The 24,946-nt window shown below is 46.3% G+C and overlaps 1 long non-coding RNA gene across 3 annotated transcripts; it reads right to left on the bottom strand.

The window, feature by feature from the left end:
* Positions 1-19,376: 19,376 nt before the first annotated feature.
* Positions 19,377-24,730, bottom strand: LOC118628185. Of its 3 annotated transcripts, none has more exons than XR_004959260.1 (3): positions 23,484-24,545; positions 22,934-23,372; positions 19,377-20,953 (listed from the first exon to the last, which is right to left on the bottom strand). It is a non-coding gene; the product is annotated as an uncharacterized LOC118628185 (long non-coding RNA). The 3 variants fall into 3 exon arrangements; XR_004959262.1 differs by lacking the exon at positions 19,377-20,953 and adding an exon at positions 24,690-24,730 and having other exon boundaries at positions 22,296-23,372; positions 23,484-23,574; XR_004959261.1 differs by lacking the exon at positions 19,377-20,953 and adding an exon at positions 24,690-24,729 and having other exon boundaries at positions 22,296-23,372; positions 23,484-23,591.
* Between the last annotated feature and the right edge of the window lie 216 nt (positions 24,731-24,946).

The following is a 24,946-nucleotide window of genomic DNA, read 5'->3' as shown; positions in this document are numbered from 1 at the left end:
GATAATGAAATAATTTGACATTTTTTTCCCATAAAAGTGTATGTGTGTGTGTGTGTGTATAATTTAAGCTTAAAGCACTATTACTTTCTGAACATCACTCCATCAATTTCTCAATACAGTGGTGCTTGCCCCATATTAGCCAGTGGGTGTGGCAAATGTTTTTAATTGCTCAAACTGACTTCTTTAGTTTTTTTAATGGTCTTCTTGTTCCTAATCCTTTCTCCTGAAGAATGCTGAAAGAACCAGTAGCTTGAGTGAAAAAACTGTCCATCTGACCACATTAACTGCTCTAAATGGGAACAGAAGTTTCTGGAATGTCCTCCAGGCAAGTCCTCAAGAGCTAGCCTTTGGTCAGAGAGACAAAGCAGAAGCCCAGCCCCAGATCCGGGAGCCGGGTCCACCCAGGCAGCAGGGCAGCCCGGGCGCTCATCCCCAGGATTGCTGCCTCTCCTCCCGCCCCACCACTGAACACAGGACAGGCTCCGGAGCCTGGAGGAAGGAGACTGCGGAGGACAGAGCCTGAAGCTGACATCCGGCTACCCAGCCACGAAGTGGTCAGAGCCGGGGGCGGGGCGGGGGGGCAGGAGCCAGACTAGTGAACTCACAAATCCACTGCCGGCCACAGAGAAAACAGATCACTTTAGACATAATTAACTGTAGGCAGTGACACCAAGGCCATCCCAGCAGACATCACATTACTTCTGACTTGAGTTACGCTAAAGAAGGAAAGCAAAGAACCGTGAGAAGAAACTGTTGAGAATTTAAGGTTTTGCCCTTAAGTCCTATCCATGACCCCTTAACTGGCCAGCCTGCTCATGGACAGTGCTGGGGTTTGGGGAGAAGGTGCTACTAGAGAGGGGGTGACAGTCGAGGTCAACAATGCCTGCTCTGGGACACTGTCCAGGGCTGTGTTGCTTATCCTGAAGCAAATACAAAGTCTAAGGAAATTATATGATTGAAAGAGATGGACAAGCTCCGAGACACAAACACACTTGGTTTATGTATTACATGCGTACGAATATTTTTCAATCCCACAGAGAAATATGCTTTCCACCATTTTTCATGAAATACACAACCCCTTTTTGGTCTACCTTTTGTTTGTGTTACTAAAGACAAGGATATAGAAAAACAGAACTTCTCTACCAGAAGAAGAAAAGCAGTGCAAAGGTGACGGACAGACGGTTTAAAGTGCAGAGGCAATATCGGGGGGGCATGCTGAACTGGAGAGCGGTCGTTCACCAGAAGGTAGAGACCCGACTCGGGCCGCTAACGCTACCACAGGCTTCGCTAAGGCGAATGTCAGTCCGCTCAGCATTAATCCCAGGAGCCTGTAAGGGAAATGAAGGATGATTGCTACAGGGCCATCCATCCTTCAGATGTGGGCCAAAGGCTGACCAATGTAATGAGTTTGCTGCTGGACCTCTCTTCTGTAATACATTTATCAATTAACAACCTGTAACGGATAATAAAGGTAAATTCCCGATGCAGAACACCATGATGAGTCCAGCCGCACATAAGGAGGCCATTCCCACATCTTGGCCAATAGCCCACACTAACACAGCCCTGCTGATGTGGGTATAACAGATCCTATTAAATGAAAAACCCAACATAATGGCAACTATTAATACCTTCTAATATTAATAGGTAGCATTAATCTTATGTAATAGAATCTGTTCACTTTATCAGTCACTTCATTTCACAGCTCTTCAGTTTCTTTAAATGTCCCTCACCACACTGACCACCTTCCAATTTGTCATCACTACTAAGGTGGGGACTAGAAGGCCAACAATGTACAACGCAGCACAGAAAAGGGTTCTAGGGCTCTCCTCTCACCTAGAACCACCCCAAAAGGGGAATGAATATAGGAGACATCCCTTTTAGACTAGCACATGCCTACTCATCATTCAGATCTTAGCTGAGGTGCCACTTCCTTTAGGAAGCCTTCCCTGCTTATCTCCTTTACCTCAACAAGAACTGGATTAAGTAAGAGCCTTCTAGCAAGATCCCCAGCACCGTTGGTTTGTCCATATCTACCATTGCCCTCTGAAGGGTCCTTCCAGGCAGGGTGCTGGCGTTTCCCGGACCAAAGCATAGAACAAATGAACAAATGACTGGGTGGATTATTAGATGGATGAATGGACAGATGTCTGCCTTCCAAGAGGTTCTGCCTAGGAGCAGGAATATTTTCCAATGACATTTTAATAGAGATCTTGCCACAAGATGGCGCTCATATTTTTCCTAATTTATAGCTTCCATAGAAAATGTTCAATTTTCCATCTTAAGCTGTCTTAGAATCATTACATATTTTCCACAGTTAATGTAACTTGTTTGCATACTGTCCACGTTTCATGTTCCATCACATTTCACGCCATTACAAACATGTTCTTTGCCCTGGGAACATTCCAACCCTGTAGAATATTCTTTGGCATTGGGTGGGCTGCTTTGTGGCTTGTCCAGTTGCTACAGAGTAGAGGAACAGTGTCAGTGTCTAGATAGCACAGGAAATGAAGGCATTGTTCCTCCACAACTCCATCCCCAACATGCACAGTCAGCAGAAAAATGAAACCTTGGCTTGAAATAGCCATTGACCTTTGGAACCATGAATTTTGCTTTAATAAAATAATAGCTTCTCATAGCATATAGTGCTTTATGCCAAACAAAGCAATCTCACATCACAATAACAGTTTTTGAGCTCCTAAAAACTATGCCAGGCACTTTAGATTTATTGCCCCTTCTAACCTGCAGTCCAACCTTGTGAGCTAGGTCTAAATACTCCCCACACTACAGCTAATAAAATGGGGGTTCAGAGAAGGGATGTAATTTGCCAAAATCATACGGGGGGTACGTGGCAGAGCTCCAGTTGGGATCCAGGTTTGTCTCTACTCTACATCAATTTGCCTTCTATCATTCCCTGTGATACAGCGCATTCTAATATCAAAGACGGGTGTTAAGCAGTAGGGGGGGGAACTGCCATGTCTAAGCCCCCTTGTGTGCCTGCTGTCTTCCTGCATTCATGTGCACACACACTTCAGAGAAGCTCTACAGGGAGAGTAACATTTACTATTGTCAAGTACCCACAACACGCCAGGCACACCATCAAGCGCTTTCTCTGACATCATTTCACTTCGTCTCTAGCTACTCCTGTGAGGAAGATAATATTATCCCCATTTTACAGATGAGGAAATGAGAGCTCAAAGAGATCAAATAATTATTTTATGTCACAGAGGACCCAAGTGCCAGAGCTACGATTCAAACTCAGTTCCATCTGACTTCAAAGCTCGGTGTCACGTATGAGGTTGCCTAAGGCCACCTGGGTAAAGGTAACTTGGGAATCTGGGCAAGATTCCTTCAGCTGTCTCCTTACCTGCTCTTATCAAACTATCTGCTCTTGCCAAACTACCCACATTTCCCAAACATGCCTCTGGGCCTTTGCATTTTTCTGCTCCTCGGTGGGAAATGACCTTTCCTACAGAATCTGCCTGAAAAGCTCCTACTCACCTTTTAAGTCCCAGATCAAATGTCATTTCTACCTCAGTGCCTCCTCTGATGGCTTTCTCACTAAACATATACACACATCCTCATGGCGCATCCATTGTCCTTCCTCCGAGTCCCACCCCCCACACACATTCATCCGGGTTCCCACTGCATGGTGTCCGGGACGGAGAGGGGTCTGAGATTTCACCTGCCTGCACGCTCATAGGTGGGCCTGCCACGGTTTCATGATGCTGGCAGAAGACAGACTGTCCACACGCTCTGTCTCTAGCACCTCTAACAGTGACCTGCTGCTGTAGGTGGCTCCATCGGGGATTGCTGAATAACTGAAAGAATGAGCTCCAAGTCCAAATCTTTGATGGCATGTAGCTACGCAGAAAAGATTACTGGCACATCGGCGTGGGAGTGAGGAAGGAAGCGCAGTGAAGGGAAAGACACACACAACTGCAGCAGTTGGAGTCTGGGGTCCTGAAGGTTCCTATCCATGGGCCAGTTAGAGGGTCATTGTGTCTTTGTAAGCACTAAAGTCCCCAGCTAGAACATTCAGAAATCCCTGCATATTTTTTTAAACAAACACACATACACTTACTCTGTGCCAAGCACTGGCGTGGAGAACTTGACATTCGTGGCCTATGTTCACTATGTTTGTAGCCTTTGTGGCTGCCACAGGGAATTGAGTGGAAGTAACAGGGATGACACTCCATGACGTCAGAGGCTGTGTGAGAAGCTTTGCCCGTTGCTCTGGGGAAGCTTTGGAGCCTTCGCCCCATAAGAGACCTGACTACCCTGAGGACACTGTGTGGAAAGACCACAGGGACAGAGAGGTAGAGACACCTGCAGAGTCCCTATGGTTTCAGACCCAGCTGCTGGAGTGTTCCCAGCCCCCACCGCAGACTGAGAGGAAGGCTCCAAAGTGACCCCAGCCCCTACCACCACCTAGAACCTGGACTGTCTAGCTGAACCTTGTATGTTCTGTACACTCTGGAGCAAAATAAATGATTGTTATTGTTTTTTTAATCACCTTATTGCGATATAATTGACATACAAAAAGCTGTACATATTGGATGCACTATATACTATTTGATGAGTTTGGAGATAAGTATACATCTGTGAAACCATCATCACAATCTATGCCACAGACATATCCATCACTTCCAAAAGTTTCCTCCCACTCTCCTTTATTCTTATTATTTTTATTTTAAGTATCTTATAAGAAACAAAGGAAACAATCAACAAAATGAAAAGCTAACATGAAATGGGAGAAAATATTTGCAAACTATAGTTGTGATAAAAGGGCATTCATCTCAATTTAATATAAAATCAACCTTAATACATTTTAAAGCATACAATACAGTATTGTTAACTATAGGCTCTATGCTGCTCCGGAGATCTCTAGGACTACTGCATCTTGCATAACTGAAACTTTGTACCCTTTGATTATTTCCCCCTCCATCCAGCCCCAGGCAACAATCATTCTACTTCCTGTTGCTTTGAGTTTGAATTTTAGATTCCTCATATAAGTGGTATCATGTAGTATTTGTCCTTCTGTATCTGCCGTATTTCACTTAGCATAACATTCTTTAGGTGTATCCATATCGTCTCAAATGGCACTATTTCCTTCTTTTCTTATGGATGAATAATATTCTGCTTTACATCTACACTACGTTTTTCTTTGTTCATTCACCCATTGACTGATATTTAGGTTGCTTCCGTGTCCTGGCTGTTGAGAAAATGCTGCAATGAGCATGAAAGTGCAGATATCTCTTCAAGATCCTCATTTCAAATTCTTTGGATACACATCCAGAGGCAGGATTGCTGGATCAGACGGTAGTTCTATGTTTAATTTTGTAAGGAGCTTCCATACTGTTTCTCATGAGCTGCATTCATTTGCACTTCCACCAGCAGTGTACAAGGTTCCCTTCGCTCCACATCCTTGCTAACATTTATTTTCTTTTAGCATTTCCCTGATAATTAGTGATGTTGAACACCTTTTCATAATCCCTGTTGGCCATTTATATGTCTTCTTTGAGGAAATGTCTACTCAGTTCCTTTGCCCCTTTTTTAATTAGGTTATCTGGGTTTTGCTTTTGAGTTGCAGGAGTTCCCTTTGAATTCTGGATATTAACTTCTCTCCATATAGATAGTTTGCAAATATTTCTCCCATTTCATATGTTTCATTTTCATTTTGTTAATTGTTTCTTTTGCTGTGCAGAGCTTTTTAGTTTGATGTAGTCCCGTTTGTCTACTTTGCTTTATGTTGCCTGTGCTTTTGGGGTAATATCCAAAAAATCATTGCCAAGACCACTGGCCACCTGTTTTTGTAAATAAAGATTTATTGGAACACAGTCAATTCATTCATTTATATATTGCCTATGGCTGTGTTCGAGCTACACCAGAACTGAGTAGTTGTGAGAAACTAGCCTGTCCTTTAAAGAATAAAATGTGTTAGATTCTGTTCTAGATAACTGACCTTTAGCTCTCTTTTTTTACATTCTAAATATCTCTCAAATCATTTCACATTTTCTGTCATTAATGTTTTTACATTTTTAATTATGAGATATTTCAAACATACATAAAATTGACTAAATAACCCATTCACATACCACTGTGATTAAGCAGATGCTACCATTTTGCCATATTTGTTTCAGTTTGACTTGGAAATGAAAAAAAGTAAATACAGCTGAAGCTGTATTTCTTATCTCTTCCCTTTCCCTCCATCCCAGACATTATCATTACCTTGAAGTTGGAGTGGTTGTTTACTGTTCACATTTTTGTACTGTTACTACAACTTACACAATTTGCTACAGGCTTGAATAGTTTTTACATAAGTACTATCATAGTGTATGTATCTCGTGTTAATGTTTTCCCACTCAACATTATCCTTTAGAGATTTATATATGTTGATACATGTATCTCTAGTCCGTTCGCTTTAATTGCATCATGGAATTTCATTTAATGAATAAACCATAGTTTATATAACACATTAAGTAACCACCTATTGAGGGGCAATTTGGTTATTTTCACTTTTTCTCTATTCTTAACACTGTTGTCACAAACAACTTTGTATATATCTCCCTGTGTGCAGTGTGTGAATTTCTCTAGGTAGCTCCTAGGAGTGGAATAGATGGTCAAAGGGCGTAAGGGTGACTAATTGTCTTCTGTTCATCCTTTCAGATACCACCCTCCACCCTTTTCTTTCCTGCTGTGCATTCCAGGAAGCTGGGTTATGTGGACTAATCAGCAGGCTTCCTTGTCTTCTGCTCCCATTGTGTTTGGCCCATGAAGAGGACCCACAGGAAATCGGAAGAGGGGGAAATTGAGGTCAGGGTATTTGTTTTCCCAGACCATTCCCCATGGGATTGCAGCAGGCTGAATAGGTCCCTCCGTTAAAGGTCACAGGCTGCTTTCTCCTCACCTCCGACTTCAGTGTCCAATAACTGCACTCTTAGCTTTCTCCTTCAGGTCTAGGGGTGATAACATCCCACAGATTTGTTCCTAGAGACTACACTGTTCCCTGTGCTTTTGCTGCACCTTGTCCATGATTTTCTGAATAGTCCCATTATTAAACTATCCTCAAATTATCAAATTTGAGTGTGCCACCTGTTTCCAGCCAGAACACTGGCTGATACAACATACATCTTTAACTTCACAGAGGCTACAAATTGCTCCTAAAAGCAGCTGGATTGATCTGCACTCCCACAGATTTGTGTATGAATTCCTACGTCTTCAGATCTCCCCACAACTTGATGTGATTTGCTTTATCATGTTTGCCGGTGAGGATGACCATGAGTGTCCACTGGATGTTGATTGGCCATTTGGGTTTCTTCATCTGTATGTTGCCTGCTTGTATTCTTTTCCTGCTTTTCTGCCTTTTTTCTTCTTACTGATATAAATAAGTCCTTTAGATATACTGAACACTTATTTTTCTTGGACTGAAATAAATCTTCTTTCAATTTGGGTCTTGTCATTTTATTCGATTCACGGTGTGGCTTTCTATTTTAAGGTGGTCCACATTGTCAATCTTTTTCTGGTTTTGTTTTATGTAACTTACTTAAGAAATTCCTTCCTAACCATAAAGCCATAAAAATATTCCCTTAATATTCTTCCAAAATGTTTATAGTTTTACTTTTCCATTTATATCTTCAGTCTACCTGGAATATATTTTTGCATTTGGTGAAAGGTGGAATATAATTTTATTTTTCTATATAAATAAGTAATTAGTTTATTGATAGTCCCTCCTGTCGTCACCAATTTATAATGCCATACCTACCGTATTTCAGGACTCCGTGTGCACACAGGGCTGTTTCTGGGCTCTCCTCTTGGTCTGTTTTCCATCCTCTCTTAGTAATGCAGTTCATATAAAATGTCTGAACATCTGGTGGAGAAGTAACCTACCTCCTCCTCCCAGACCTGCTTCTTCTTCAAAATTATCTTAGGTCTGTTCTCCCATGTGTGTTTTAGGTTTTTGATATTCTATATCAAATCATGAACATTTTTTTCTATTTGTAATTTTCTAATTGTAATAATAAATGACAATAATATAGTGATATTATAAATTCCATATACTATGCTCTATAATGATAAATGATGTATATGTATAAACAGATTTACAGAATGATTTTATATATTAAGAAAATCCTACGACTCTTGTTAGCAAGGTATATTACACCGACATAGTCTCCAATATTGAACTGTCATTCAATTCCAGAGACAAGTCCTACTTGGATGTATTATTTTCCTTCATACAACTGGTTTACCAAGGAGTTTTGCATCCATGTTAATGACATTACTCTATAATCTATTTCTTATGTTATCATTATCCATTTTTTGTTAAATACTAACAAGTGGAAGCTTTCTCCCTTTCACATTATCTGAATTAGTTTAAAAGGGATTTTCCGATTTGGGAAAATTTCCTAGAATTCTCCTGTAAAAACACCTACGCCTGTTAGCTTTTGAACTAGACTATTAATTACTGTTCTCGTTCATTTACTTGTTATAGGTCTAGTCAAGTTTCCTGATGCTTGAGTCATTATTTGTATGATACATTTTTCTAAGTGATTATCTATTTCGCCAGTTTTTCGATGTATTCTTTGGAGGAACAGCTCTGCGTGGCAGCAAACCACCTTGCACATGCCCACATCGGCCAGGGAAGCGAGGCTTCTCCACTGTCTGACCCATGCCTTTGCCGAACACCCTGGCATCCTCCCAAAAACATGGTTATAGCAGGAGTGTCTTCTGAGGAACAGGCTGTTTACAATCCACCTCTCTGCCTTGCAGAACATTCCCTACTTTATGAGAGGTTGCTATGAGACAACAAAGTTTTACTAAATGAATGAAACTCACACCTATCTCCAAATCTAAATTCACTCTGTCCCACTACCTCCTGGTCATCCTAGGAAGATCGAGCCGTCCTGGAATAGCCCCACACCCAAGTGTTCCTGAATCCATGTTTCTCCTCCAAGGTCAGGGTCTAGCTGAAGCTTCTGCCCTGGGTAGCAGAGGCTATAGCCATATTCATGGCTGTGTCCCTCTCAAGGCTTGGTGCAGTGTCTGGCATGAAGCCAGGCACATCTCAGGTGCTCAGAAAGTCTGAGCAATTGAAATGGATTGGCTTTTTGAGTTGAGGAGCCTCAGACACAGAACAGCGCTGACTCGGGGTATCACAGCTCCCTCGACTCCTACATTAGGACCTCTTTAATGTGGCATTATGAAAATGTACCGCCTGAAGCAGTCTTAATTAAGAACAACCTGGTCTTGACTGCAGCCTCTAAGCAGACTCTTCTCTTCATCCTTCCCTCTCTTTTTCTCCTTGACATCAAGAGGCAGAATCTGGCTGCCTTTGACAAGGCTTTCCTCCTCCCAATAACACTGCTGACAGTCTTGGTTTAGAAGCAGGTAAGTTAGTTGGGGATGGCAGCCCTTTGGCCAGCATGAGGTTCCCTAATAGACAACCTAAATCAGTGGGTAATAGAGATCTCATTGCACCTGTGCTGCCCTGGGCCTCGGGAAAGGCTGGGGCTGCAGAAGATAATCAGGTTGGATGTTCTTCCCAGGACCCGCCCTCCCCACCCCTCTCCCAGTGTTCGTTTTTCCCAGCCAGGGAATAGAGATGGGCTCCCTCTCCCCACACTGCCCCTCAGCTCCAGTTCCCAAGTGGAGGGCGGGCTGGGCCTGAGCCCCAAAGGGAGGAAGGGTGCAGCCATTTTCGCTCTGTACGACAGGATACCGTGTTTGTATTCCGAGGGGTCACAAAAGAGGGTTGCGTTCCAGAAAGGTCTGGCTTTCCAAGCCAAGATTCTAAACCCTAGCCCAGAGCCAGACACCCCCTGACGGCTTCCTGTCACCCAGATTCCCTCACTGACTGTCCCCAGATTCTCCATCGCCATGCTGGGGCCACTTGTCACATCTCCGTTCAGCAAACATTTACTACTGGGTGTGAGGGCTTGAGGCTCTGCGGCTCCATGTCCTTCCCACCCACGCCCCCTCTCCAGAAACACACACTTTTGAAGCCCAGTATTTATGAAACTAATGAAAGAGTTTTCAAGAAGTTTTACCGATAGGTACGACTCATCTTTTAGTTGGTGGCTTTAGGTTTCTCTGGTTCCCAGCTTCTCCAGGGAGTGATTAATAAAGTATAAACAAATATTTAAATCATATGGGAGCTCACTACTTATAAGCTCTAGGGGTGAGCTTCTCGTAATGTTTTGACTATTCCTTAACACCTCTGTGGGCAAAACCCCTCAAATAGAGAGACCATTGGGTGGAACTCCTACTTGAATGAACAGAGCCATTAGACTTGACCTGGCCGGGCAAGATGGGGTACTGTGCACCCACTGTCCATGCCACATACATCAAGCTGCCCCTGCTGGTCCACAAGGGATTCAGGAATCCTGATCCCAGAACACAGGTCCTTCTTACCTGGGGCCCTGGCTCTGCTTCTCCTGCCTAACCCTTTCCAAGGGCTTCCTGTATCCCAGATCTGTCATTCTGAGAGTGTGTTTCCCGACCCAGCAGTATCAGGATCACCTGAAACATGTAAGAAATGCAAATTCACAGGCCTTACCCCGGGCCTATTAGATCAGAACCCTAAGGGTGGGGCCTAGCAGTCCTGTTTTAACAAACCCTCCGGGTGATGCTGAAGCACAGAGTTTGAGAACCACTGCCCTAGATAAAAGTGAACCCTTAGAGCAAGACCTGCACGGCCCTGAAGGGAGACACTGCTGGCCCACAGTGAGCTTTGTGTAAATTATAAATGGAGCTCCCTCTGGAAGGACGCAGCTGCAAGCACGTGTTGCTGAGTGAAGCCAGAGCTCAATTTCAGAGCCTACACCCACCTCAGCCGACTGCTCTGGCAAAGCAAGCAGCCTGCACAGTCATACACGGACACCCTGACCCCAGGACCAGCCCCTCCAGCCTTATATCCCACCGACCTCCTCATCCCTATGCTCCGGCCACTCGAAACGCATCTCGGTGCTTCACGCTTCCTTCACACCTTCGCCCAGGCTGTTCGCTCCACCTGGAATGCTTTTCTCCCGTTTGCCACCTAGAAAACTCCTACAACCTTTAAAACTCAGCTTGGCCCTCTCTTCCAAGGAATCTGTGCTGACTCTAGGGTCAGATTCCACTCCTGCAGGCTCCCTTTTGGCATCGTGTTCACCTCTGACATAGCCCTTGCCTTACTGCATTTTAATTGTTGGTTTTCATGTCTCCGTCCTCCTCAAGGGCAGGGTCTATATCTGATGCATCTTTGTATCCAGTGTCAGCACAGTATCTAGCATATTCATACAATGACAAAATACTGAATGTGAATTCTAGGCCATGCTCTCGGAACCCAGAGATACAGTGAAGGTCATGTCGGACAGATCGACCTCGTGGAGCTAACTCATAATTAACTGAATGGTACAAAGGGAAAAAGGGAGAGAAGGAAGAAGCATGGTCCTTCCTGAAATGGTGGGAGGCAATTGCTTTTCTGAATAATTTAGAATGAATTAGAAGCCACCTGGAAAGTAGGATGACTTTCTGCTCTGAGAGGATGAATTCCTGTCCTCTCCAGATTCATTTGTGAAGTCAAAAAAGCCAGCCCTGAGCAGAACATAAAACTCTCATGAGGAGACCCATCCAGAGTGCCCAGTGCCTTCCCCACGGCCTCTGTAGCCACAAGTGTGAACAGGGATAAGACCACACTAGGAGTCTTGATCCCTCTCCTCCTTGAAAGTAAGGCTCTTATCACTGAGTCAAGATTCAGATCGGGTTGGCATGCCCCTTCTCAATTAGCAGCTTATCTAATTATCAGACATGAATCGCAAGTTTTTGCTCACTGCAGTCATGTAATAATGGGGATTCTTGTGGAAGCCACTTGACTTCTGGAATAATTTCCACACCCAGTGAGCCATGGAGGAATAAAATAGGGGTTCAATTTAGAGGCAGAAAACATGAACTTTCTCGAAGTAAGAACACAGATTTGAAGGCAGAGGGGAGGTAATGCCGAAGAGGCTGTGGCAGTCACCAAGAAGGGCAGTGCACTAGGGCAAGGCGGTCAGGGTGGAGACAGCGTCTAGACAGACAGAGACTCGTCTGGGATAGAACTGGATGTGGGGGAGAGAGCAAGAGGACTCAGGAGGGAGATGAAGGGGTCCAGCCTGGATTCTGAAGGCGCTGCAGGAATAGGTGGGGCAAACTTTCTGATAGACAGACTTTATTCGCACGGTCCCCAGCCTGAGCCCAGGTCTGAGTACGTGCACGCGTGCGCACATACAAATACACACACACAGTGGGGGGTGGAGGGCGGAGAGAGAGGCTTCCTCACTCACACACAAACACAGAGGAAACAAAATTGCTCCCGCAAAGTCATCACAAAATAAACAGACACTCCCTAACAAACACACATAAATACAGTCACTCACTTAAAATGAAGTTTTGAAATAATCATTCAGAAAATTAAAGCAAAAAATAATTGTCCATTATCTGGATTTTTTTTTTTTTTTAAGAAACAATGCATTATTTCATTGAAACATCCTGCCTGTGATTCCGAACCCTCTCCAGCTATAAAATACCCTGGTTTGCATGGCACATTTTCCCTGTCCAAGACAATTCACCTCGTTATCTCCTTAACACCTCACGGGGCTTTTTTGTTTGTGTGATTCTTCTAATTTCCACACGCAGTTTGTGCTGGACACTGACTGTTAGCACCACTATCCCCTCCTAACCTCCTCCCGTGTCACCAGGAGCTGGAGACCAAAGTACTGCATTCCCAGCTCCCCTTGCCAGCAGGCCTCTGGCTTTGATTCCGCCCAGAGAGGCATTCCTGTGAGATTTGGAAGGTGGAAGCGAAACAGAATTCACTATTGCTCCCCAGACGTCGGCAGGCAGGGGAGCCGCGTGGGCAGGTGCGGTCAGCGGGTTCACGGTGGCTTCCACACCTGTGAGGTCAGCGCTTCAGGCGGCTCAGATCACTGGTGGCAGGTTTGGGTTTTGGGGGGTTATTTTTATAACAAATGTAAAGGTCTGATTTTATAAAAATTTAAGCAAAAAATAAGGAGACATTACTGGGTCAGCTCACGGAATTGATGAAGAAGATAAAGAAGGAAGCAGCTTCCGGACCCCGGGGGCTGTTGAGAGCTGAAGTCCGCAGGAGCAGACCCCAAGATGGACATCAGCAGGGAGGAAGTTGTTAGGGAAGGCTGGGGAAGGGGAGGAAGCGGGACTGGGAGGAGGGAGAGCTTGAGTGTGAACTTGACAGAAGCCCAGGCCATCTGGAGGGAGTCCTGAAGCTGGGTGAGCCTTCAGTGCTGGGTGAGGATGCCTTTATCCCTGCATGCTTTGCAGTGGGCCTGAGTCAAGGCAAGGAGGCCAGCATTGATAACCCGCAGGGCCGCTCTCTCTCTTCAGCTGCGGCGATCCCTGTAGCAGACGGCAGTTCTTGGCAGCTGGAGGTGAACAGTCCTTCGTTCCTGTTATGGACTGTGTGCGTTCCCCGCAAAAGGTCTATGCTGAAGCCCTAACCGCCAACCCCACTGCGTTTGGAGAGAGAGCCTGTGAGGAAGTCTTACGGTTAAATTAGGTCACAAGAGAGTTAAATTTGGTGAGTTCATCACCACCAAACCAGCATTATACAAAGTGTCGAAGGGTCTTCTGGAAGGAGAAGAAAAAGAAAAATATGAACGATAAAATGGCAATTAACAAATATCTATCAACAGTTGAATCTACAAACAAAAGGAACAAACAGAACAGAAACAGACTCATAGATACAGAGAACGTTTGGTTGCTTGCCAGATGGGTGGGGGTTGGAGGGATGGGTGAAAAAGATGAAGAAGTTAAGAAGTACAAATTGGTTGTTAGACTGATGAACCTCAAAGAGAAGGGGGGAGGGAGGGCAGGATGAGAGAAACCAAAGAACTTCTAGGCATATATGCATAACCAATGGACACAGACAACTGTGTGGGGAAGGCAGAAGGGGGAGGAATTGGGGAGGAGGGGGTGAATGGGGAAAAGGGGGGACATCTGTAATGCATTCAACAATAAAGATGAGTTAAAAAAAAGAGGGCTGGTGCCAAGTGTGACGGGCAGCGCAGGAGCTCTCTCTGCCATGCGAGGACATGGTGGGAGGGCAGCTGTCTGCAAGCCGCGGAGAATCCTCAACAGAACCCAGTCACGCTGCCATCTTGATCTTGGACTTGTCAGTCTCCAGAACCAAGAAAATCAATTCCTTTGTTTAAGCCTCCCAGTCTGTGACTTTTATTTTTATGACAGGTCAAGCTAAATAATATAATTGTTGAAGGAGAATGTGGACAGCACTCAGCAGAGTCTGGCACAGGAGCTGAACCAGGGACCCAGGCGCCACCAGCTTATTCTCACGCTCTCTCTCTCCACTCTCCCTACCCCTGTTCTTTCCCCCTAGGTTGTGAGAGAAAACACCTACAGCCTCTCACCCTTCCAAAGCCATGATCCCGGAAAGACGGGAGCTCTCTCTCAGGCTCCAGCTTGGAAAAGTCCAGGGAAGGACTCTGGCTCACCCAGCCACACCATATGCCCCTCCTGGGCCAGTTCTGAGGCCAGCTGCACGGGGCACTATGATTGACTTTGCCTTGGACTTTAGGCCACATTTATTGTCAAAAGGAGAAGAGGGGGGGAGGTGCTGAGCAGAAAAAGGAACTAGATATGACACATGTTATTTTACCAATTATTTGCTCAATTTCTAGTAGCTCACCAACAATGTGACATTAGGCAAGTCACCTCACCTCTCTGAACTCCGCTTTCCTCGCCTGTCCACTGGAGATGGCAGTGCTGTAGTAGGAATAAAGAAGGCAGCGCATGTGATCGGCCTCCCCAGCACAGGGCTGCACACAGCCAATGCCCATAGAAGAGAGCTCTCATTGCTCTTATTATACTACTGCAAGAAAATATGATTGTGCATTTCAAACTTCTGCACCAATTTTCAAAACATAAAGGAAAAGCAAAATCTCATTGAGGGCAATTATATTTGTCCCAGGTCCGAAAACTAATCAAGTTACCTGGAATACGCATTTTCGGATAAGGAAACAAGCACCAAGATGTTAAAAACTGGCCCAAGACCCCACAAAAAGAAGAGATAAGGCTGGGATCAAGAAAAATGAACTCTAATAACATGCCCAGGTGCCCCCCAACCAGCTGCCACTCCACACTGCCATTGCCTCCACTTACACCTTCAGCCAGGCCCCTCAACCCTCCCATTCCAGATTTGCAGCCTCTCTTTCCTCCCAGACACCCAGCCTGTATGGTCAATCCCAGGGCTTCTCAGCGAGCGTTTCTGGGATGGAATTGAAACCCAATGGGATATCTGGAAATAATAAACTTCCAACTGCTTGTTCATTTGGCACCCAGTGGGGTAGCACAGAGTCCTCTCATCTCTCTTTCTTAAGAATCAATAAAAAGTTAGTGATGCATTCAGCAGAGATCAAATAAATGAAATCAGGTTCCTTTTTTTTAACCTTTTATGGGATTGATCCTTTGGTGACATTCCTAAAAGTCACTTCAGGTAAATCTGCCCCGCCATCTGATTACTGCATTGCAAATTTTAAAAACGGAGTATCAGTGTAACCGAGAAGAAAGAGGAGAATCTGATTGGCTAGGGGAGGTGTGAACAATAAGAAAAAAGTAGCATCTTTGGCTGAGCCTTGAAGGATGGGTGACTCAGTAGGGGTGAGCATTCCAAGCAGGAAGAACCAGCGTGAACAAGGTCACGGACATGAGAAACATGGGGTATTTGGAACTGGCAGGGCCATGGAGGAGTTTAGAGATTCTTTTGGGAATGTCAGAGCTGGCATACACTGTGGTTCCTTGGGGTAACTGGCTTGTCCAGGCCCTGGGCACTTTCTGTTCCTAAAACAGCTCTCAGCAGCTCAAGCTGCCTTCAGCTGCCAAAAGAATCAAAGAATCCAAAGAGCCTGCAGGTTGGGCCCAAACACGCATTAGGAACCAGCAGGGAGAGAGAACGCAGGCCAGCTGCTCTGACGGGGACTCTCCGTAAGTAATAACAGACTTTGGATACCTTAAAACAATCTTCCACGCTCATTAAAATCTGTGCCTCAGGATGCTGAAGCTGAACTAATAGCATCACCCAAATTACGTCCTTTTTCACCACGTGGCCTCTGGCCTTTCCGTGTCTCTTAGCCTCATTTATATTATGTGGGGTTCGACTGGCTGGTCTCTGAGGCTCATGGCTCTGACATCATAGGATTCGTGAAGCATTCGTGGGGCTTCAACACTGCAGATGGCATAATAATACCATGCCACTCACATCTCTACTCTCCAATCTGCAGGATCAATCCCCCACAGGAAACTGCAGGCAGTAATTTATTCTGCATTTTCCCACCATGGGACTTGCTTTACATACATTGCTACATGAACTCTAATAAAACATTGAACAGATTTTTTTTTTAAAAAAAGGTTTCTGTCAGCTTCCCCAGCCCCTTGACATATGTTTCTCTTTCTGCCAGACACCCCTGGAGAGGGGACCTCCTTGGGACTGCAGCTGTGATCAAGAGTAACTGCAGAGAGCCAGGCAGGAGCTTGGATACAAAATCAACCAAGCCCATAAAATAAAATAAAAGGGAACGATAGAAAATGAAATAAAGCACTATGAAATAAAATAATAAAATGACCAAGCTAGATTAATGCCAGAGAACCCTCTGCTCAACAACCACCCTCAGTCTATGTATCCAAAAGAGGAGGGGGACATACTGGAGTATCAGCTGTCCAGCCCCACCCAGTTCACTTGGCCCACCCAGAACCTGGGGCAATGGGAGTCACCCTGAAGATGAAGTGGAATCTGTACTGACCATGGTGAGTGCCGGCACCTGGTCTGCTGGGCTTGGCTCTGGGGCCCTAGTGAGCACGGAGCTGACACCACGTTTTGGTAACAGTCATTATTGCTTCACATGGGAGAAGAGCAAACTTCCCTTCTTTCCCTGTGACATCAGTGTCTGCAGGAGCACACAGGACCAGAAATAGCTAGAAACCCAGAAACACAGTAATGAAAACTCAGTAATTGGAAGGCTAACTCTTGATCCCCTGCAGCAAGAACGCCCAAGAGCGGCGTCTGGAGCTGCGCAGGTCGTGGGCGGGCAGAGGAAGCAGAAATGGTTGAGCAGAATACGCAGCATCAGGAAAGGCAAGCGACAGGGGACTGGATGCTACTTAAGTTGCTTGTGTCTAAGGAGGTCAACGTCACCCCGGGGAGCAGAGTTAGCAGCTAACGCACAGCCCTCTCTGAAATGGAGCCTCATACTCAGCGTGGCTAATGTAAGTACAATTATAATTAGGCTAACTGTTGAGTAAACAAAGTACAATGGGCTCACTTCTTAGCTAATCTGTGCATTGTCTTTACAAATGCCTACTTAGAGGTTCTTGCTGATATCTCTAAGGCAGACTGACTGAACTTCTAAGGCACCAGGAGATGTGTACAGGAGCCACCAGGACACTCAGCAGAGACAGTTCTCAGAGGCAGGTCCCCAGAAGGAAGAGAGAAAGCGTCTTCCTGCTCAAGTGTGTGAGCCTCTCCTTACCCTTTACATGTCTTCTCACTTAATAAGAGGCGGACCCAAGACCAGGTCTCACATATCTTGACTCCTAGTCCGATGTTCTTTCCAGTGGTCTGTGACAAGGAAGAACTCAGAGCCTGGGTTCAGAAACAAACACGGACTGTCTATCAGGTGCAAGTGGAACATGGAACACCAGTCATTCCATTTCCTCCGGCTCTGGGGCATCATGCACAGGCACAACTACACACAAGCCCACCCCGTGCTGGGCATCGGCACCCTGGTGTGGATTGTGGGGGAGATGTGAGAACAGTGCCATTGGATTGGCTCAGTTTCCAGGAAACACGGAGATAGGAGTGCAGAGGGTCTGAAGCGTGGGACCTGGCCTTTGCCCTCTCTCGGCGATGCACTACCCACCCATGTGCACACCAGTCCCTGCCAGCCCCTACGGCTGTGTGGCCCATGACTGACCTCGCTTATCACTAACCTGCCTCCTCTCTGATCGTCTCCCCTGTCACCACCCTCACCCCCAAGCAGGTTCCAGCGCTGGAGATGCTACCTTTGTACAAGGACTCCGGCAGCAGAGCCTCACCTCCCCCTGTGAACTTAGCTCATCCCGAAGAGCCCAGGGCACCAAGCGGCCCTTCCAGCTCCATCTCTGAGGACAGCCGCCCAGGTCCCAGCCTCTTGGCCTTGCTGGCCCAGGTAGGGTGAAGATGGACAGCAAAACACTCTCTCTAATTCAACCCTGCACCAGGGGCTAGGAGGCTGCAGTCGAAATAGACATTTCTCCAGAGAAGACACACATATGGCCAATAAGCACATGAAAAGATGCTCAGCATCATTAGTCATCAGGGAAATGCAAATCAGAGCCACAAAAAGACACCACTTTACCTATCAGAATGACTACTATCAATAAAACAGAAAATAACAAGTGTTGGGAAGGATGTGGAGAAGTTGGAACTCTCGTGCATTACTAATGGGAATGTAAAATGGTGCAGCCACGCCCTGGCCGGTTTGGTTCTGCGGTTAGAGCATCAACCCGCGGACTGAAGTCTTGGATTCGATTCCGGTCAAGGGCATGTAGCTCAGTTGCAGTTCAGTCCCCAGCCCTGGTGGGGGTTGTGCAGGAGGCAACCAATCGATGTTTCTCTCTCTCTCTCTCTCTCTATCCTCCTCCCACTCTGAAGATAAATGGAAGAATATCCTTAGGTGAGGATTTTTTTAAAAAAAATGGTGCAGCCACTATAGAAAACAGTTTGGCAGTTCCTCAAAGGATTTAGCATTGAGTTACCATGTGCTCTAGCAATTTTACTCCTAGGTATACTCCAAAAAGAACTGAGAGCAAGGACTCGGCAATATACTGTGCACCATGATCACAGCCGCATTGCTCACAATAGCCAGAAAGTGAAAGCAACTCAAGTGTCCATCAGCAGATGAATGGGAGAATAAAATACGATCTATACAAACAATGCAATATCATTCTGCCCTAAAATGAAACAAAATTGTGATACACACTACAACATGGATGAGCCTTGAAAACATGATGCTAAATCAAAGAATCCGGTCCCAAAGGGACAAATATTGTCTGATTCCACTTATGTGAGGCACCTAGAAGAGGCAAATTCAGACACAGAAAGTGGTTACCAGGGGCTGGGGAGTTGGAGGTGTGGGGAGTTATGGCGTAATGGGTGTGGAGTCTCCGGGATGATAAAAAAGTTCCGGGAATAGATAGTGGTGACGTTTACCCAACATTGTGAATATAGTTAATGCCACTGAATTGTACACTTAAAAACAATTAAAGTGGCAAATGCCTTTGCCACAATAAAAAAAAAAAAAGAAATAAAACAAAAGTAATTAAATCACCCTTTTAATGGAATGCGGGGGGAAACGTAGGCTGACCTCGTCTTGATGCCCCTGCACTAAATGGGGTTTGAAGAAGATAAGCATCGCAGACCACCTCTGCCCCCGGGGCTGGGACTTGAGCACCTGTGGGATTATGCAGGAGCTCTCCCAGGACTTCCCAGGACAGGCAAGGGCCCTGGGGGAAATCATGGCCCAGTGGTTGCTTTCATCTAGGTGGTGACCAGGCTCACACAGGAAAGGACCAGCTGCTTACAGGATGGGGTGAGGCTCAGGGAGGCGACGGGGCTCACTGCATCTTTACGCTGAGGCCTGCAAAACTTCTCAAGTTTCCCAGTGACGGGCATTTGATGTAGCCAGAAAATTGCCGGTGCATAGTGTGAAAGCCAGAGCAGCCAACAAACGCCACTTGCCTGCCTAGGGGAGGTGGTGATGCAGCGTAGGAGGAGCTCAAGCTTTAGCATCAGATGGACCTGAGTTCAAGTCCTAACACTTGCCAAGTGTATGGCCTTAGACAAGTCGCAACTTTTAAAGGACTCAGAGTCCCTACTATAAAATAAAGATAGCAATCTTACGTAGTATATTTTTATTGTTGTTTTCTGTATAACGATTTTTGACACCTTAAAAACTTTCTGCCTGGGGAGAGACTACCCCTGAATCAAGTCAATTCTTAGAGATCACTAAAGGCTCAGCTGGGAGTACACCTTTGCTATGCAAAATAACCAATCCAGAGACTTAGCTCCTCTATGAGGCCTGTGCACCTAGGAGACTATTCCTCTGCCCTAATCATCCCAGGGCCAAGTATAAGAAAACTAGGGCTTAGAGCCATTCAAGATGATTCAAACTAGCCAATCTTGAACTTGTTTCCTCCACTTTACCCCTTGTTTCCCACAGAAAACACAATAAAGGCTCTGGCCTACTACTTTCCCCTTATTCCTGTCTTCTACCACCTGACTGAAACCTGGCACCACCCCCACCACCACCTGGCATGGCACACAGTGATCCCCTCTCTAAGACCTGCATGTATAATAGACTTTTTGTCTTGTGCCTCTCCTGGGTCCTCTCTTGTGGCCACACCTGACCAACATCACCTAGCAGAACACAGGACAAGCTACCTCACAGGCCTGATGAGAGGCTAATAACTGAACACCTATTACCTGCCAGAGAGAGTCCTCTCCACAACCCTGCGAAGTAGATACGATCGGTCGCTATTTACCGATGAAGAAACTATGGTACAGACAATTAAAGTCGTTTCATTATTCACTCGTCAAACATTTTTTTAATGTCTTTTACAATTGTAGGTCCTGGGGAATAGCAGTGAGCCCGACAGACACAGTCTGTCCCCGGGCGGCCCCCATCCAAGCAGAGACCAGCAATGAGCCAGATGATCTCAGTAGGTTTCCTGAGTGTAAGTTGGAGACAAGCTGAGAACTTTCGGAGCAGCAAGCGGTGCAAGGTCTGTCTAGTCTGGAACATTAGGGCCAATGTCCCAGAGACAGTAATAAGAAAGTTGAGGCCTGAAGGCCAAGAGGAATTAGCCAGTGGAAAGCGAGGAGAGGAAGGGAACTCAGCAGGTCACCGGGCTGGTACATGTGGAAAGATGGTATGAGAAGGCTGAGCTATAACATGTGCTTGGCACTTACCAGACATTCATGAAGATTATCTCTGCCCTCCACCAAATCACAGAGAGAACACAGAACAGTGGGCTGGGATTCAAAGGCACGGTGTCTGGTCCCAGCTCTGCGGCTCGTTTGCTGACTGGCCTTGGGCGAGTTGTACCCCCACCCTGGATCTCAGTCTTTCACCTGTGAGGAATCCGGCCGGCCCATCTCATTCATTTTCCCAGCCAACGCTTCTCAAGTGCTTTATATGTGCCACATACTCTCCTGGTAGGTGGAAATACATCACTGGACAAAACAGATAACAATCCCTGCCCTGAGGGAGCTTTCATTAGGATAGAGGGAAGACGGGCAATAAACGTAAATATACAATTAAAAGCAAATAAAAACGTCATAATATATATTATAAATTTATATTTTTATAACATGTTTTATTAAGATATATCTTATTGCCATGGTCAGTTTGGCTCAGCGGTTAGAGCATCGGCCTGTGGTCCAGAGAGACCCGGGTTCAGTTCCCGCTGAGGGCACGTACCTCGGTTGCAGTTTGTCCCTGGTCCTGGTTGGTCGTGCGAGAGGCAGCCACTCGATGTGTACCTTTCACGTCGATGTTTTTCTCTCTCTCTGTTCCTCTCTCTCCCTCCTACTCTATCTGAACAAAAAAATGGAAAAATGTCCTCGGGTGAGGATAAAAAACATTTTTTTAAGATATATTTTATTATATATTTTATAAGAATATATTTTTATAATCTATATTTTATTTAAAATATGTTTTAGAAAGTAAAAGAAAAGAAAATGTAGATGGGGGTTAGTTTCCGTTTGAAATGGGGTAATTACGGAGGTGCCACAGGGGAGGTGCTTCTGAGTGGTAAAGACTTGAGGGAGGGAAGATTTCAAGCCACAGAAATATCTGAGCCAGGAGCACGTCGGACAAAGGGGTAAACACAGCAAAGCTCTAACCCGAGAGGTGGTGCCACGTTAAAGAAACAGCGAGGAGCCCTGGCTGGTTTGGCTCAGTGGTTAGAGTGTCGGCCTATGATCCAGAGAGATCCGGGTTCGGTTCCCGCTAAGGGCATGTACCTCGGTTGCAGTTTGTCCCCGGCCCTGATTGGGTTGTGTGGGTGGCAGCCACTCGATGTGTCCCTTTTATGTCGATGTTTCTCTCTCTCTCTCTCTCTCTCTCTCTCTCTCTCCCCTTCCCGCTCTATCCGAACAAAAAAATGGAAAAATGTCCTCGGGTGAGGATTAAAAATAAATAAATAAATAAATAAATAAATAAATAAATAAATAAATAAATAAAAAAGAAACAACGAGGAGGCCAGCATGTCTGTATCAGAAAAGGAAAAACCACCCAAATGAGGCCAGAGAGGTGAGGGGGACAGCCACGCGGGTCACGAGGGCCTGGCAGGTGTTCACTGTAAGCTCTTGGGGTCTCTAACCTTGCTCCAAGGCCCCGAGGCTCCAAGCCCTGGCGGCACCTGTGACCTAACTGGGCCCTAGTAAGAACTTCAGGGCCGTGATCCTGTCCCAGCCTCTTCTGCCAGGTGGTGTCTGTGGCACCATCTCAGGAGCGGCTGCCATGTGTCTCGGTACTGGACTTGGCAGCCTAGACCCAGGCTCGCAGTGTGGCCCTCACACAGACAGGCCGTGCGCCCAGCCCCGCCCTGCCCCGCCGCTCCGCAGGGCTCAGTGTGACCCTCTAGTCCAGCCTGTTTCCCCGGCTGGGCAGTAGAGACAGGAAGGAGGCCCTGGCTGTGTCCTGGGTTGCGGTTGCTTGTTCGCCCTCCTACGCCACTACGGCTAATTGACCTTTACAGACCACTCCCACATGGAAACCACGCAGCCCGTTTCCCTCTGTGCCTCTAAAAAGCAGAAGTTCACTGAGGCTTCTACCCGAACGATAATTATTTTGGCGGTACGAGGTCTCTCACCCTAGCCCATTACCTCTCTCCTCTTTCCAGCTTGGAAAAGAAAATTATGAATCCGTGTAAGAAAGTCGCTTATTCTCCATTTCACAGGCTGCAACCAAGTAGCTGGTCAAGGTCTTTTAGAAGCCACTCCCCTCACTCACAGTTTGCTCAGAAGGTTGCTTTGTTTTTCCATCAGCCATTGATTTTCACATCTCGTTAGGATTGTTCTGAGCTCCTGAGGAATGAGCAACAGATTTGCCGAAGTCTCTGAGCTGCAGCTCAGCGGGGTGCTCACCTGGACGGCCAGTCGGGCTCTGCTCCCCTTCCCTCACGCCAGGAGAATGGGGTGTCCCCGAGGGCGGTGCTGGGCTGCAGTGCAGCCTGGGGTTCCTGGCCTTACTCTGCACTGGCAAAGAAGGAGTGAGGGGCTGCTCTGTGCTTCATCCTGGAGTCCTGTGGACGAGTGTAGAACTCTGGAGACAACAGGGGGTGGCCACAGACAACGGTGAAAGGGTGTGGCTTTGGAGCCAAACAGACCTGAGTTTGAATTCAAGACTAACTACTGGCTCTGTGGCCATACTTACACTTCCAGGCAGGTGTGCTGGTGTTTAGGGCTATGGAAGGTCCCAAGGGTGTCACAACCCATGAGCATCTAGCCTCAGGCCATGCCGAGTCCTAGCAATAGGAAGAGGCTGAGGAGGGTGATAAAGGAAACTGAGGAAGAACACGTCTGGAGTGGAGACTGTAGCCTAACTAGAGAACAGCTCACTGGATGGGTAAACCGGGAATCCGATGTCAGTGTTCAAACTGAAATCACTGCCTGTCTAGAGTCAGTCCAGCCTGGCATCCGTGTCCAAGAAGTTCTACATGAGCCCGGGTTCAGAGAGGGACCCTGACTGGGACACTACACTGCACACACAATAAGGAACACACAGCACAGTAGCTGAGGACATGGACAGGGAGCCAGACTTCCTGGATCCAAACCGTGACTGCCACTAACTAGCTGGGCATGCTTAGGCCAGCCTCTTAACCTTTAGTGCCTCAGTTTCCTCATCTGTGAAACAGGGCCAATCACAGTCCTCCAAGGAGTTATTATGAAGATGAGTGGGTGGAATATATGTAAAGGGCTTAGAAAAGTGTGTGGCACCTAGTAAGTGCCGTAAAGGGTTCGCTTTTAAAAATAAGAAAAATGAGGGCTCACCTATCACAGAAAATACAATCACTATTCCCCTTACGATCCTCTTGTTAATGAGAAAAAATTACTGATGGCTTTGCAAACCCAGGCATCATCTCTAGCGCTTCCTTCTCTCCCACCCTGATTGGTTGGCAACCCAATCAATCACCAAGTCTCTCTGCCCCTTGCACCATGGCCCACGCCACCATCACTCCTCTGGTCTAGTGCACCAGCTCACCTCCTAACCGCTCCCTGGTCTCCCCAGGTCTAGTCTTCCCTTCTCCAATCGATTTGTCACACTTCTAGCAAAATGCCATTCCACTGGGCTTCTCCCATTGTCTACAGGAGTCAGTGAAACTCCTTAGAAAACCAAATCCTTCATGGTCCTCTATCAATTGCTACAGCCTCATTTACCGCCGTTGGTCCCACTCCAGCAGCATTAAACTTCTTGTTGTCACACACACACACACACACACACACACGCGCCACTGCTTCGCACATCACACACACTACATGCTTCATTTGTTCTATTCTCCCTGCCTGAAATATTCTCCCAGCTCCCACCGCCACCCTTATCCACCCCCCATCTCAACACCACCACCGCCCCAGCGGGCACCTTGAGACCCCGGCGTTCTTTCCTCCTGGAGTCCTTTCCTGGAGCTATAAGTTGGATTAGACATCTGCGTCCACTAGGGTAATCTCAGATAACTAATACATTTCTAAATCCCAGTGGCTTAACCCTATCAACACTTAGTTCCCATTCAAGGATAGTCCAGTGTAGGTGTTCCTGGTCATGAGCAGCTTGCCTCCATGTGGCCTTTTAATTTTTTAATTTAGGGATGCATCTTTTGGCTCCATACCCCTGGGGTCTCA

The sequence above is a fragment of the Molossus molossus genome, unplaced genomic scaffold (assembly GCF_014108415.1).
Source record: "Molossus molossus isolate mMolMol1 unplaced genomic scaffold, mMolMol1.p scaffold_m16_p_13, whole genome shotgun sequence".
Classification (NCBI taxonomy): domain Eukaryota; kingdom Metazoa; phylum Chordata; class Mammalia; order Chiroptera; family Molossidae; genus Molossus; species Molossus molossus.
The sequence above is the reverse complement of the archived record's forward strand: the minus strand, read 5'-3'. Positions and strand labels throughout refer to the sequence as shown.